Here is a 15810-nt window from a genome sequence, read left to right on the forward strand (position 1 = left end):
TTCTTTGCCAGTCTGCATTATGTAACGGGCTTGCCAAGTCCCTCACCTACTTCATACTCAAATAGCTTCTGGATTGGTTCCAGTATTGAAGATGCACCTTATAAAGTCATCTGATTAATTTGGTACATCACTCAGGGGGTATAATACCTGGGTCACTGCATTCGTGGGGGGTTCCAGATGTTGGACCTGAAATAAATGACAAAGGCTGTGTTTTATTAGTACAAAAGTAAGTAAATGGCCTGGCAGAGTATCAAACTTAGTCATAGGTGTCTTAAAAGATTTAATTTCCAAGTTAGTAAAGAAATCAGGTAGGGTAGAGAGCCCTGCTCAGACCATAACCCCAAAGGGGTAGAACAGATTCAGTCAGTTAGAGTCAGCAGCCAGACAAGCGATATAGAAGGGGTATAAGGAACTGTATGTGGGGCAGTCTCTCTGGAGCTTCAAAGGCATTTCAGTGCTGTGTGAAGTAGAGGATGGAGACCAAGCAGTTGATGTTTTTTTGGTCACAATTAATGAATGAATATGGCCATTGCCACTATCCTTAGAAAAGGCGCAAGGGAGAATTTGTCACGGTTTCTTTGTTGCTTATGGCTTGGGCCAACTGTAGCTGCAGGATGGTCTTGATCCTTGTAGGTCCTGCTTTGACCAAGGTAAAGGTGGCCCTTTCTGGTAGCCACGGTGCTGCTGACTATGGGATGTCAAAAAGCAGTCCATGCCCTCCAGAAGTGGTCCCAGAGGTAAAACCCCAAAGGGAAAAAACTCTGACTGGAACAGAGAATAATCACAAGAAAAGGTAAATCTTCCAATAAAAAGAAAACAGTAACTGGAAGAAACTGGAGCAGGTGAGGAAAAAAATGCTGGAGGAAAAACAACCAGGACGTGATCACCACCAAATGAAGTGTTGCAGCGCAAGGAGAACAAGAATCCCACTCTTTATATACCCTAAAACAAGAAGTGACCTACAGGAAGGAAAAAGATGCCATGTTGGATTGGGAATGGATTATAGGAGAAAACAGAGGAAGACGCCATCTTAGAAAAGGAACCTAATGCATGCAGGGAAAGAGGTAGCAGAAGGGCATGGTAAGAAAAAGAAGAACATGGCTCCTATTATGAAGAACGAAGGAAGGAAGAAAAAAGGAGAAAGAAGAGAAAAGAACGCAGAGAAAAAGAACAGGTAAACACTAGGTAAGTGAGGGGTGGAGGGAGTTCACCCACTTCTAATTTTGAGGGTGTACCCTGAACTCGCCGAGGCCCGATGCCCAATTTAGGGCCTCGTGCAAGCTGAGGCCGGCAAACAGGGCAGCGGTAAGCCCTGCAGCCAGAAAAACAAACCGCTGCCCTAACCACGTCCCGATCCAATCTTCCTCCTCGGGCCGCAACAGTAGGTTCTTCCCGACCATCTGGTAACTGCAGTGTAATAGGTAAAAGGAACAGGGCAGTTGCATCTTCCTTGGAAGAACAAATAGAAGGTATCTCAGAAAATCTCGTCCCTTCCCTTCTTATAGAGGACGGGAACTGGCGTTTCCCCGAAGACTTCACAGGACGGACTGGGCAGGTACAAAGCAAATGGCCAGAAGCTCCACAATAGAGACATAATCCTTTTCTTCGTCTATCTTCACATTCACTAGCAGTTAGAGGACCACGAGCGGTGTCTATCTGCATAGGTTCTCCTTCTGCAGCTTCTCTCAATTCAGGTCAAGACTCTTCAGAACAATGGATGATGGTACGTGGGGTTCCTGCATGAGATGGTCCACGAATCTCTCTTTTCCAAAGTTCCGTTCCTGTAAATGATACTCTATGGAGAGTGCTAAGTCCCTTAAAACTTCGTAAATCTTCCACTCTAGCTGAAGGTACCAGTTCATCCTTGATCTCGTCTCGAAGACCTCTATGAAAAAGGGTTAAAAGAGTACGTTCTACCCAAGTAGTTTCCGCTGCCAGTTGTCTAAAACGTGTAATATATATTGTAGAACATCCTGGGTACCGTGCTGGATATCACATAAGGCTTCCAGTCCCAGGCGTTCAAAGATTTGTTTACAGGCAGTGGCAAAAGCTGAATAGTCAGACAGCACGGAATCATTGGAAGCTACCAAAGGAGTCGCCCAGGCTAATGCAGAACCAGACAGGGCACTAATTAAATATGCCACTTTAGTTTTATCTTTCGCAAATTGGGACGGTTGAAATTACAAAATAGACTGTCAGGGCATCAAGGAATTCACACAACTTGTTGGGATCTCCTGAAAAAACGAGGCGTATTAGCTGAAACAGTGTGAACATCTGTCGTTCTGTCGTTCGGGAAACCAAGGCTTGTCGTAAAGCCACATTTTTGTTTCGTAATTGTTGCAGTTCCTGGGCTTGTTGTTGGATAGTTATGAGTAGCGACTGGTTGGTTTCTGCAGCAGCCGAAGTATTCTCCATAATGTCTGATGAAATCTGTTTTTTTGGGCGCTCCAATCTGTCACGGTTTCTTCGTCGCTTATGGCTCGGGCCAACTGGAACTGCAGGATGGTCTTGATCCTTACAGGTCCTGCTTTGACCAAGGTAAGGGCGGCCCTTGCTGGTAGCCAAGGTGCTGCTGACAATGGAACGTCAAAAGGCAGTCCGTGCCCTCCAGAAGGAGTCCCAGAGGAAAAGCCCCAAAGGGAAAAAAACCTCTATGACTGGAACTCCCTGGAACAGAGAATAAGCACAAGAATGAAAATGTCACTTACCCAGTGTACATCTGTTCGTGGCATTAGTCGCTGCAGATTCACATGTTGTGCATAGCCCGCCATCTGGTGTTGGGTCGGAGTGTTACAAGTTGTTTTTCTTCGAAGAAGTCTTTCGAGTCACGAGACCGAGGGACTCCTCCTCTTTTGCTTCCATTGCGCATGGGCGTCGACTCCATCTTCGATTGTTTTCCCCGCAGAGGGTGAGGTAGGAGTTGTGTGTGTTAGTAATAGTGCCCATGCAATGGAGTGAATAAGTATGTACCAATTAAGGTTTAAATAATAGATTTACAAATGTACAAAGTTGAAGATAACTTCCAAACGGCTACAGGCTCCCGGGGAGGCGGGTGGGCACATGTGAATCTGCAGCGACTAATGCCACGAACAGATGTACACTGGGTAAGTGACATTTTCAGTTCGATGGCATGTGTAGCTGCAGATACACATGTTGTGCATAGACTAGTAAGCAGTTATCTCCCCAAAAGCGGTGGCTCAGCCTGTAGGAGTGGAAGTAGTCTGAAATAAAGTTCTTAGTACGGCTTGACCTACTGTGGCTTGTTGTGCGGATAGCACGTCTACACAGTAGTGCTTAGTAAATGTGTGAGGCGTAGACCATGTGGCTGCCTTACATATCTCGTGCATTGGAATATTCCCTAGGAAGGCCATGCTAGCGCCTTTCTTTCGGGTTGAGTGTGCCCTTGGTGTAATGGGCAGCTCTTTTTTTGCTTTAAGGTAGCAGATTTGGATGCACTTAACTATCCATCTGGCTATACCCTGTTTTGATATTGGGTTTCCTGTATGAGGTTTTTGGAATGCAATAAACAGTTGTTTTGTTTTTCTGATTTCTTTTGTTCTGTCAATGTAGTACATTAGTGCTCTTCTGATGTCTAATGTATGTAGTGCCCTTTCAGCTACCGAGTCTGGCTGTGGGAAGAACACTGGTAGTTCTACCGTTTGATTTAAGTGGAACGGTGAAATAACTTTTGGTAGAAATTTAGGATTGGTTCTTAGGACTATCTTATTTTTGTGTATTTGGATAAAAGGTTCTTGTATTGTAAACGCCTGAATTTCACTTACTCTCCTTAGAGATGTGATGGCGATGAGAAATGCAACTTTCCAGGTTAGGAATTGTATTTCGCAAGAATGCATGGGTTCAAAAGGTGGACCCATGAGTCTTGTTAAGACGATGTTGAGGTTCCAAGAAGGAACGGGTGGTGTCCTTGGTGGTATAATTCTTTTGAGGCCTTCCATAAACGCTTTAATGACAGGTATCCTAAATAGTGAAGTTGAATGGGTAATCTGCAGGTATGCAGATATTGCTGCAAGGTGTATTTTAATGGAAGAGAAGGCCAGGTTCGATTTTTGTAAGTGTAGTAAGTAACCCACTACATCCTTTGGAGATGCGTGTAATGGTTGAATTTGATTATTATGGCAGTAGCAAACAAACCTTTTCCATTTGCTTGCATAGCAGTGTCTAGTGGATGGTCTTCTAGCTTGCTTTATGACTTCTATACATTCTTGGGTGAGGTTTAAGTGTCCGAATTCTAGGATTTCAGGAGCCAGATTGCTAGATTCAGCGATGCTGGGTTTGGATGCCTGATCTGTTGTTTGTGTTGTGTTAACAGATCTGGCCTGTTGGGTAACTTGACGTGGGGTACTACTGATAGGTCTAGCAGTGTTGTGTACCAAGGTTGCCTTGCCCATGTTGGTGCTATCAGTATGAGTTTGAGTTTGTTTTGACTCAATTTGTTTACTAGATATGGAAGGAGAGGGAGAGGGGGAAAAGCGTACGCAAATATCCCTGACCAGTTCATCCATAGGGCATTGCCTTGAGACCGCCTGTGTGGGTATCTGGATGCGAAGTTTTGGCATTTTGCGTTCTCCTTTGTTGCAAATAAGTCTATTTGAGGTGTTCCCCAAATTTTGAAGTAAGTGTTTAGAATTTGGGGGTGAATTTCCCATTCGTGGACCTGTTGGTGATCTCGAGAGAGATTGGCCCTCATTCCGAGCCTGGCGGGCGGCGGAGGCCGCCCGCCAGGCTTCCCCCCTCCGAAATACCGCTCCGCGGTCGTAAGACCGCGGAGGGTATTCCGAGTTTTCCCCTGGGCTGGCGGGCGGTCTTCACAAGACCGCCCGCCAGCCCAGGGGAAAACTCCCTTCCCACGATGACGCCGGCTCGTAATAGAGCCGGCGGAGTGGGAAGGTGCGACGGGTGCAGTTGCACCCGTCGCGTATTTCAGTGTCTGCTTTGCAGACACTGAAATACTTTTAGGGGCCCTCTTACGGGGGCCCCTGCCGTGCCCATGCCATAGGCATGGGCACGGCAGGGGCCCCCAGGGGCCCCGCGACTCCCCCTCCTGCCATCCGGTTCCCGGCGGGAGAACCGCCAGGAACTGGATGGCGGGAGGGGGAGTCGGAATCCCCATGCCGGCGCAGCATGCTGCGCCGGCTTGGAGGATTCCTTTGGGGCAGCGGGAAACCGGCGGGAGACCGCCGGTTTCCCTTCTCTGACCGCGGCTGAGCCGCCGCGGTCAGAATGCCCCGCGGGGCACCGCCGGCCTGTCGGCGGTGCCACCGCGTCCCACGGCCCTGGCGGACTTGTTCCGCCAGGGTCGTAATGACCCCCATTGTCTGCAAGTTGATTCTGGATCCCTGGAATAAACTGTGCTATTAGGCGAATGTGGTTGTGAATTGCCCATTGCCATATTTTTTGTGCCAGGAGGCACAGCTGTGTCGAGTGTGTCCCCCCCTGTTTGTTTAGATAATACATTGTTGTCATGTTGTCTGTTTTGACAAGAATGTACTTGTGGGTTATGATGGGTTGGAATGCTTTTAACGCTAGGAAAACTGCTAGCAGTTCGAGGTGATTTATATGCAGCTTTGTTTGATGTACGTCCCATTGTCCTTGGATGCTGTGTTGATTGAGGTGTGCTCCCCACCCTGTCATAGAAGCATCTGTTGTTATCACGTATTGTGGCACTGGGTCTTGGAAAGGCCGCCCTTTGTTTAAATTTATACTGTTCCACCATAGAAGCGAGATGTATGTTTGGCGGTCTATCAACACCAGATCTAGAAGGTGACCCTGTGCTTGTGACCATTGTGATGCTAGGCACTGTTGTAAGGGCCTCATGTGCAGTCTTGCGTTCGGGACAATGGCTATGCATGAGGACATCATGCCTAGGAGTTGTAATACCATCTTTGCCTGTATTTTTTGTGTTGGATACATGGTTTGTATAACTTTTAGGAAATTTTGAACCCTTTGTGGACTTGGAGTAGCTATTCCCCTTGTTGTGTCTATTGTTGTTCCTAGGTATTGCTGTACTTTGCACGGCAGAATGTGTGATTTTGCATAGTTGACGGAGAAACCGAGTTTGTAGAGGGTTTGTATGACCTGATCTGTGTGGTGTGAACACTTTGTCAGTGAGTTGGTCTTGATTAGCCAATCGTCTAGATATGGGAATACGTGTATTTGTTGCCTTCTGATGTGTGCAGCTACTACTGCTAGGCATTTTGTAAAGACTCTTGGTGCGGTTGTTATACCGAACGGCAATACTTTGAATTGGTAATGTATTCCTTTGAATACGAACCTTAGGTATTTCCTGTGCGAGGGATGTACCGGTATGTGGAAATACCCGTCTTTGAGATCTAAGGTTGTCATGTAGTCTTGTTGCTTTAGCAATGGTAACACTTCTTGTAGCGTGACCATGTGAAAGTGTTCTGATTTGATGTAGGTGTTTAGTGTTCTGAGATCTAGGATTGGTCTCAGTGTTTTGTCCTTTTTTGGTATTAGAAAGTACAGTGAGTAAACTCCTGTGTTCATTTGTGTACCTGGTACCAGTTCTATTGCGTTCTTTTGCAGTAATGCTTGAACTTCTATTTCCAGAAGGTCTGAATGCTGTTTTGATATATTCTGTGTTTTTGGTGGTAGATTTGGAGGGATTTGGAGAAATTCTATGCAATAACCATGTTGGATAATTGCTAAGACCCAAGTGTCTGTTGTTATTTCCTCCCAAGATTGGTAATACTGACTTATTCTTCCCCCCACTGGTGTTGTGTGGAGGGGATGAGTGACCTGTGAGTCACTGTTTGGTTGCAGGTGTTTTTAGGCTTTGAAATTTTCCCCTGTTTCTAGGGAATTGTCCTCCTCTGTACTGGCCCCGAAAGCCTCCCCTTTGGTACTGTCCCTGGTAGGTAGATGGTGTTGAATGTGAGGTACTGGCTTGTGTGGCCTGACCCCGAAACCCCCCTCTGAAGGTTGTTTTGCGGAAGGTGCCGAAAGTGCCTCTGCCCTGCGGGGAATAGAGAGAGTGCGCCCATGGCCTTGGCAGTGTCAGAGTCCTTTTTTAGCTTCTCAATTGCCGTGTCCACTTCAGGTCCGAACAATTGTTGCTCATTGAATGGCATATTGAGCACCGCTTGCTGTATCTCCGGTTTAAAGCCAAATGTTCGTAACCACGCGTGCCTTCTTATGGTTACTGCTGTGTTAATTGTCCTTGCAGCTGTGTCCGCTGCATCCATAGAGGAGCGTATTTGGTTATTGGAGATGTTTTGTCCCTCCTCAACCACCTGTTTCGCCCTTTTTTGTAAATCTTTGGGTAGATGCTCGATGAGGTGCTGCATCTCGTCCCAATGGGCCCTGTCATATCGTGCTAGGAGCACTTGAGAGTTAGCGATGCGCAACTGGTTTGCAGCTTGTACTGCAACCCTTTTTCCAGCTGCGTCGAACTTGCGGCTTTCTTTATCCGGAGGTGGTGCATCGCCTGATGTGTGAGAGTTGGCTCTCTTGCGAGCTGCCCCTACTACAACTGAATCTGGTGGCAGCTGTGAGGTGATGAAAGCAGGGTCTGTGGGCGGTGCTTTATATTTTTTTCCCCACCCTTGGTGTTATTGCCCTACTCTTGACAGGCTCTTTGAAGATTTGCTTTGCGTGCCTTAGCATTCCTGGGAGCATAGGCAGGCTCTGGTAGGTGCTATGGGTGGAGGAGAGGGTGTTGAAAAGGAAGTCATCCTCGACAGGTTCCGAGTGTAGCGACACGTTATGGAACTCTGCTGCCCTAGCTACCACTTGTGAATACGCTGTGCTGTCTTCTGGTGGTGAGGGCTTGGTAGGATACGCCTCCGGACTGTTGTCTGACACTGGGGCGTCGTATAGGTCCCAAGCGTCCTGGTCATCTTGGCTCATGGTGGTGTGAGCCGGTGAGTGGGACGGAGTCTGTGCCGGTGATATGTGAGTTACAGGTGGAGGAGAGGGTGGCGGAGTTACCTTCTTCACCACTTTTGTTTGTGGTGCTTGTTCCTGTGTTTGGAACTCAAGTCTCCTTTTTCTCCTAATAGGGGGAAGGGTGCTGATCTTCCCTGTTCCACTCTGTATGAAGATCCGCTTTTGAGTGTGGTCTACTTCAGTGGACTGTAACTCTTCCTCGAATCTATGTTTGCGCAATTGAGAGGACAGTGACTGCTCCTCTGAATATGAGCTGGTAGTTGGCTCGGTTGCCGGTCGTTTCGGCACCGAAACTATGTCCTTACTCGTTTTCGGCTCCGAGGCGACTTTTCTCTTTTTTGGAGTCGAAACTTCTCGGCGTCGATCCTCCTCGGTGCCGCTGTCTCTGCGTCGAGCAGCTTCGGCTCCGCTGTCTCGGCGTCGATCTTTGTCGGCAGCACTTTCTCGGTCCCGAGATTGCTGCGTGCCTGTGTCTCGACCCGAGTCGGACGATCTCGGCACTAGTTCGGCCTTTTTCGGTTCCGATGGGCGGTCACTGATTTTATGGGTTGAGCCATGGCCTGTTGGCAGTGGCGTCCCCTGGGCCTTGTCTGTTTTCTTGTGTGCTGGCTTCGACGTCTTACTCACTGTTTCTTGGACGTCGAATTCCTCCGAGTCCGATTCATGGATAGAGAAGGCTTCCTCTTCTTCTCCTTGTTCCTCGAACTCTCGGTGTCCTGTCGGCGTGGACGCCATCTGTAATCTTCTGGCTCGCCGGTCACGGAGCGTTTTTCGGGATCGAAACGCACGACAGGCCTCACAAGTTTCTTCCTTGTGCTCGGGCGACAGGCTCAGGTTACAGACCAAGTGTTGGTCTGTATATGGGTATTTGTTGTGGCATTTAGGACAGAATCGGAACGGGGTCCGTTCCATCAGCCTCGATGTTACACGCGGTCGGGCCGACCAGGCCCCGACGGGGGATCAAAATTACCCCGAAGGGCTACCGGAGCTCTTCACGATTCGATTCGGTGTCGATTCTATCTAACCCGATCCCGAACGCAACAATACCGACGTAATTTTCCGAGTTTTTAACTATCTTTCCATTCCGAAACCCGGAGCGAAAAGGAACACGTCCGAACCCGATGGCGGAAAGAAAACAATCGAAGATGGAGTCGACGCCCATGCGCAATGGAAGCAAAAGAGGAGGAGTCGCTCGGTCTCGTGACTCGAAAGACTTCTTCGAAGAAAAACAACTTGTAACACTCTGACCCAACACCAGATGGCGGGCTATGCACAACATGTGTATCTGCAGCTACACATGCCATCGAACAAAGGTGAATCTTCCAATAAAAAGAAAACAATAATTGGAGCAGGCGAGGAAGAAATGCTGGAGGAAAAACAACCAGGACGTGATCACCACCAAAAGAAGTGTTGCAGAGCAAGGAGAACAAGAATCCCACTCTTTATATACCCTAAAACAAGAAGTGACATACAAGAAGGAAAAAGACGCCATGTTGGATTGGGAAAGGACTATAGGAGAAAATAAATATTGATGCCATCTTAGAAAAGGAACCTAATGCATGCAGGGAAAGAGGTAGCAGAAGGGCATGCTGGGAAAAAGAAGAACATGGCTCCTATTATGAAGAACGAAGGAAAGAAGAAAAAAAGGAGAAAGAAGAGAAAAGAAGACAGAAAAAGAACACGTAAACACCAGGTAAGTGAGGGGTGGGCGCCCACTTCGAATTTTGAGGGCGTGCTGCACCCTGAACTCGCCAAGGCCCGATGCCTAATCTAGGGCGTCGTGCAAGCTGAGGCCAGAAAAATGGGCTGCGGTAAGCCCTGCGGCCAGAAAAACGAACTGAGGCCCGAGCCGATCTTCCTGCTCAGGCCACAACAGAATTAAAAGAAGGTTAACAAAAAAGTATAATAGGCATTGGAACTACCATTTTAATTATGCTACTCTGCCCATAACCGACAGTGGTATTGTTGACTAAACTGAGAATTGCACTCTGAGCACCTGGATTACCTTCCCTAGATTACCATCCCGGAGATCCTTAGCCAAATGATAAACATTGATCCCCTGTGTGACATGGACCTGGAGGAACTAAAAGAGAATGGCTTACCTGGTATTCCCCGCTGGGACGCTGTCACTCCAACACCTGGAAAAGGAAACAAAATAACTAAACAGAGAAAAAGGGTTTGTGTTAACTCCACAGGAGGAAACCAGAGAAGTAGAGAGAGGAAGGATCAGGGGAAGAGGACGAGGCGTGGCAAGACAGAGAAAAGGACACAGAGACAGAAACCAGGAACACACAGGAAGGACAGCAGAACAAAGGTCTGGAGGCATCCGTGGGGGAACAAAACCGTCACCCCTGAGACACACATATCGAAGAGCCTCGCTCCAAGGAAACCCTACGGAGAGGCCCTCGGTCCCGCCATGCTCCTGGAGGAGCGTGGCTTGCTCAGGTATTGGAGAGTGTGGGGATGAAATCAATGCTGAATGAGCGTTGTGCAGGTGGCAGAGGCAAAGTCATACCCTAGAGGGAAAAGAGGCACTTTGGAAAAAAGGTTAAGGCAAAAATGGAACCCAAAGTACATAAAGGAGACACTATATACAAGGCAAATCAGAAAATGGGGAGAAGACGAAAGAAGAAACTGTCAATATAGGAGAGGGAAGAGGAGAGAAGGCCACTGACTTAGCCATAAGAATTTATGAAGTGTGAATTCAGAAACACTGTTACAAGTGAGGGACCACTATATGTTTTGGTTATCATCAGAGGGGTGAAAATGAAGGTTCAATTAAAAAAGAAAGAAAAGAGACTCGATATAAAGCACTGGAGAGAGGGGCACTCTCTTAGCAACCTCTAACTAACTCCTCAGGAGAACACTATACAAGAAAAGGGGAGAATAAAGCTGAACTTCGCTGAGGAGGAGGAAAGCAGTTTAATCAGAGGAAGAGAGAAAATTGAGATAGAAGCAGGCTAGAACTGTGTAATGCCACAACATACTTACCTGTGCTTACCCTTGCTCTCTTGAGGGACTATGGGCGGGAAAGTCTCCACTCTAGGGAATAAACAAAAAGAGGAAATAAGAAATGGAAAAGAAGCACAAATACAACACTCAACGATATCAACAGAGCCAGAGACTACCTCTCGATGTAGATTATTTGAATTTTGTTTTGTTCGTCGCTCCCATTGGAAGCTCACTTAAAGAAGTCCAATAACAGAAATATAAACATCCTCAGCATAGCAACCTCATGTCTTGCAGGACCCCGCCTACACCTAGGTATCTGAATGACATAAGACAGATCCTCTTGTTATCTGGGATCCACCTGCCCTTGCTGAGGCATGATATATCACGATCAGAGAATAAAAATAAACTTTGAAGTAAGCATACTGCATTTACCAGGATGCAATTCGATGAACTGTGCTGGAATAAGAGGCAGGGTGCCCCCTTCACCTTATGTTTAAAAAGTTCCCTTGAGCTAATGAGCTGACGAGCTCACCTGGGATTAAACTGTGTGGATGTGAAGTGGTTCTGTGACTTGTGAACACTTGAGCAGCATTTCAGCAACCCCAAATGGCTTTCCTCTGCTCTCTACTACTTCTGCTCTCTGCTGATGAAGGGCTAAACCCAGAAACACAGGTGTGGAGATAACAGCACTATTTGCATCAACTTTGGGGGGAAACTGCAGCAGCTTTGAAGTAAGCATATTGCATTTGCCAGGATGCAATGGGGTGAACGGTCATGGGATGAGAGGTAGCGTGCTCCTTTCCCCCCTGGTGTTTAAACAAGACATATTGACCCTCACTGTCACCCATAATAATCTCTCATCCAAAGGGGACTCCAGCCTTTATCTAAAGAACGAATCCCTTGGCATTTGCAGAGTAACCTGTCCCATACATATGGCCTCCCCTCTTTCACAGCAATTTAGAGACCTCCGGTGGTAGCAAGTGAGTTTCCTGCAGTACCATTACATGAGATTTCCAGCGGGTCAAAGCAGAGTTAATTTTCTGTCATTTGAGTGGAGAATTCATCCCCTGACATCTCATATACGTAGTATTTATTGATTCGCAAATTAGGAAAAATCATCAAGACAAAGAGTGCAATCAATTCCTAACGAGGGGCATCTCCCTCAGACTCATGACCTTCCATAATAAGCATTTTTATACGAGAAGATCTTGTTTTAAGGTTAATATAATCACCATGTGCAGAAGGAAGGCCATGGACAGCACAGAAACTAAGGACCCAGGTCCTGGAAAAAGGCCATAAATGCTCTTTCCTCAGCTTGAAACAAACGGGCCCACTGATCAATACATAAGTTAAGAGGTAAGACCAGGGAACAATCTCTGCGATGCACCCCCGGGCTGTACAGTTTCCTGATTGTTGCTGTGAGCTGGTCCATGAAAGGGGCCAAAGATGAGGGAATAGGGAGGCACCGATGGTAGATTTATCTCTGGATTCTATCTAATCCCACACAGACTCCGGATCCATGAAAAAAAATTGAACACTGCCCATCTGTAAGTCTCAGTTTCACCCCAAACAATAACACATATTTGTAGCTCAGAGAATGCAATTTCTTGTTGACCAGTATAAAGGAATATTGTTTATGCTGCACAATTACTGTATTATCCAGACAAATCATGACTTCAGAGCACTGCCTATCTGAATCTGGTCTTTCTTCCAGGCTGCCAATATAACTGCATTACGGTCTCAAAAATTACGTATTTGAGCTAGCATAGGCCTGTGTTGCAAACTGGAGGACGGTGATGCCTGGAACTTTGTGAACGTGTGCCACAACAAAACAGGGGGCATAATGAATTTGGGGCTATGTGCAACTTCAGACAGTTCTCCAAGAAACTAGTAGGACCATCCCTCTCTGTCACCTCTGGAAGACCAACCGTTAGATAAATTCTAAATTTATAGATCAAGGTGGGTCAATGCTGAGAGGGCAGAGGAATATGCCAACAGACCTGAAGCGATCAGGGATCTATTGACCTAGCTTTACATCCTCAGAAAGTAACTGACCAGTTGTTCCAGATTACAAAGGGACAGTCTAGTCTAAGTGAGGCTATCCCTTCCTGGCATCTGTCATACTAATACAGCTCGCCAGCCAAGCTATACAGAAATTGCACTACTGCACTTCACAAGACAGCACTTTAGTTGTAGCTTTTTAGTTCTCGACTTCGCACTTACAATAACTTGAAGTATCGCATTTACATTCCAATTTAACAGTAACCGGGTACTGACATAGTATAAACTTTTAGCACTGAGATTATGTACTCCTTCACTTATTACCAATTCTGGTCATTATTATATAGATAAATTTAGGAATTCAGAATAGGTACAGTTTCTTCCATAAGACAAGACATGTCCATGGTTGTGTATTTGTCCTTTGATTTTGTGTCGTTATGATACCAGACAATTGTTGTACTTAGAACCCCTTGCGAAGAAATGTACAGAACTTAATATACTGTACATTTACAATGACAATGTAAAGTTACTTTTATGTTTGTTTTTTATGTGTAACTTTTATGGCCTACGGCCAAATAAAGTTTCAATTGGATTGGTCTGGACTGAACAATTGTAGTTTCATGATGATGTGTGTGTATTTGTCTACAAGCCTACTTATCAGTCATGACTGTATGTACCGAATCTATAGGCCACAGACCACTCATTGTTGAATCATTAATATTGGACTACTCGCCTGTAAGTTTTATATGAAATGCTTTACCTCTGTACCACCAAAAAGTGAAAAAAATGTCTTAAGGAAAAAAAAGAGAGCGCCATAGAAATACTAAATTACTAACCTGTAAATAGTGCAACAGAGCAAACCTCTCTCTAGTAATAGGGTTTTGCTATAGATTGTGGAACTGAATCCAAAGCATGTAATCCTTTGAGCTAACATTACATGGACATTACAATACAAAGGTTGTTCCTGACACAGCGAAGAGGACATGTTTTACAGAATAAATTGCCGACTTTGACAGTATGAATGTAAATAATCATTGTTTACATATTATCCCCCTTTCAGTACACCAACCAAACGATAAGATTTTGTTTGTGAGTTGTAAGGGAAGAATATTATATTTATTGCTCAGCAGCCACGAAAACACCAATCTTTCAAAATAGCATTAAGACAACATCTACAAGAGGAAGGACGTACACAGAGTACTGGTGGTGGCATATTTATATCTGGCACCAGCTAGAGGGTGGGGGTGACTCCTGGCCCCTCCCTAACCAATGGGATAAACATAACCAAGAGCATCCGTACCCACTTTTTCAGCAGTTCCTGTCTGCCCTCCTGCAAACAATTCCACAGTATCATTCATTACCTAAATCTATGGCAGAGAAACACTTTTCCCCTTGAGCCTATGTGCCCATACAGAGGTATGGCAATGGCAATGAGCAGCCACTCCTCTGTGGTTACTTGGAGCCTTTTCTGGGGGCAGCTCTCCTCCAACTAGGATTGGTGCCTTCCTGACTGGGTAAGCAAAGGAAGGGGCCTGTCCACGTGTCAGCTAACATTTGTCTTTGAAAGGGGGCATAAGGGAGGGCTTTTTGAAGTAAATTAGGTTCCTGGGTCCACCATATCAGGTCATCCTGCCAGAGGAACAAAACTCCTCCTCACATCAGGCATTTGCTGCGATTCTGGGAGCAATTTTCACACCTCATCAGGGCTTGAGCACTCAGACAGCTGCAGCTGGAGTGTAATGCAAATTAGCCTCTAGAGGTGTTAGGCAGGGAAAATACAACTTTGTAAAATGTACTTTTCCTTAATACATATTAGAAATCCGACTTCACTATTGAATTGGACTTTTAATAAAAGTTCTTGAATTATGTTTCTAGTAGTTTCCTAGCTAAAAGCATGCATTATTAAGTTTGATACTGCATCACAGTTGCTCTCTTTGCAGCAGTCAGCCATGCTATAGTGAAAATAGCTTTTAGGTGTTAGTCACGGGAAGGACATGTAGAAATGTAATGTTAAACGTGTCCTACTTTTAAATACTAGGCATCCTGACTTAGGGTTACACGACCTACACAGGGGTGACTTATAAATATATAAGAGGAAGGATTTGACCTGTCAAAAGGGAAACGTTTGACTGGTTGAGCAGGTTTTCACACTGATACTATATTGGTAGGCCTGAAACCATGTTTGCATTGCCACTCTAGTGGATGGGGGAATAGGTGTTGCAGTCTACTACTGGCATTCAATTTATTCACACTGGGTACACAATGCACAATATAATAATGTATAGTTAAGTTAAATATGCTAATTCGGAATATACAGATTCAAACATGTTAAAAGGGGGAGCAGAGACACTTTGCTACTGGTTAGCAGAGGTAAAGTGCACAGAATTCTGCAACCAGCAAAAACAGATACGGCAAAGCTCTGGGGGTACACCAGGCAAAATATGGTTATTTCCTACAAAGGGTCAACTATAGCTCTTAGGATTCACTAAGGTGAGTCTCGAGAAACTAATCACTTAAACTGACTTTGAAAGAAAGACTATCAATACTTACTTTATGACAGTGCTGTATTTAACCAAAGTGTGCCATCTGAAATATAGAAAGGACCCTGTGGTGAGGTTTATGTGATGTTAAATCGACTTTTGAACAACTACAAACAGGACAGGCAGGTAAAGAGAGCAGGGTAGAGCGATGTAACAGATGCTGTCATCTAGCTTCAAGTCGTTCTTTAAGCATACGAAATGGTTTATGCGCTTGAAAAATATGAAGTACAAAAACAGGGCACTAGAGTTCTGTAACATGCATGACAAATAGGTGAATGAATCACAAGCTGTGAGTGAATAGGATTAATATTCAAATATAAGCTTAACATTGCAAATTTCCTGATGTTACAAGCTTGCATTACAGCTGCACAGAAACTTACTGACTCAACTT

At 45.6% G+C, this 15810-nt stretch overlaps 1 protein-coding gene across 1 annotated transcript in view; it reads right to left on the minus strand.

Annotated features, from left to right (window-relative positions):
* LOC138248903 (zinc finger protein 84-like) overlaps positions 1-10062 on the minus strand; it is a 222133-nt gene extending 212071 nt beyond the window's left edge. Inside the window, exon 1 of the mRNA XM_069202884.1 lies at positions 10029-10062. The gene's annotated coding sequence lies outside the window, so the exon portion shown is untranslated. The remainder of the gene's footprint in view (positions 1-10028) is intronic.
* Positions 10063-15810: the final 5748 nt, after the last annotated feature.

Source organism: Pleurodeles waltl, chromosome 8 (genome assembly GCF_031143425.1).
Source record: "Pleurodeles waltl isolate 20211129_DDA chromosome 8, aPleWal1.hap1.20221129, whole genome shotgun sequence".
Lineage (NCBI taxonomy): Eukaryota > Metazoa > Chordata > Amphibia > Caudata > Salamandridae > Pleurodeles > Pleurodeles waltl.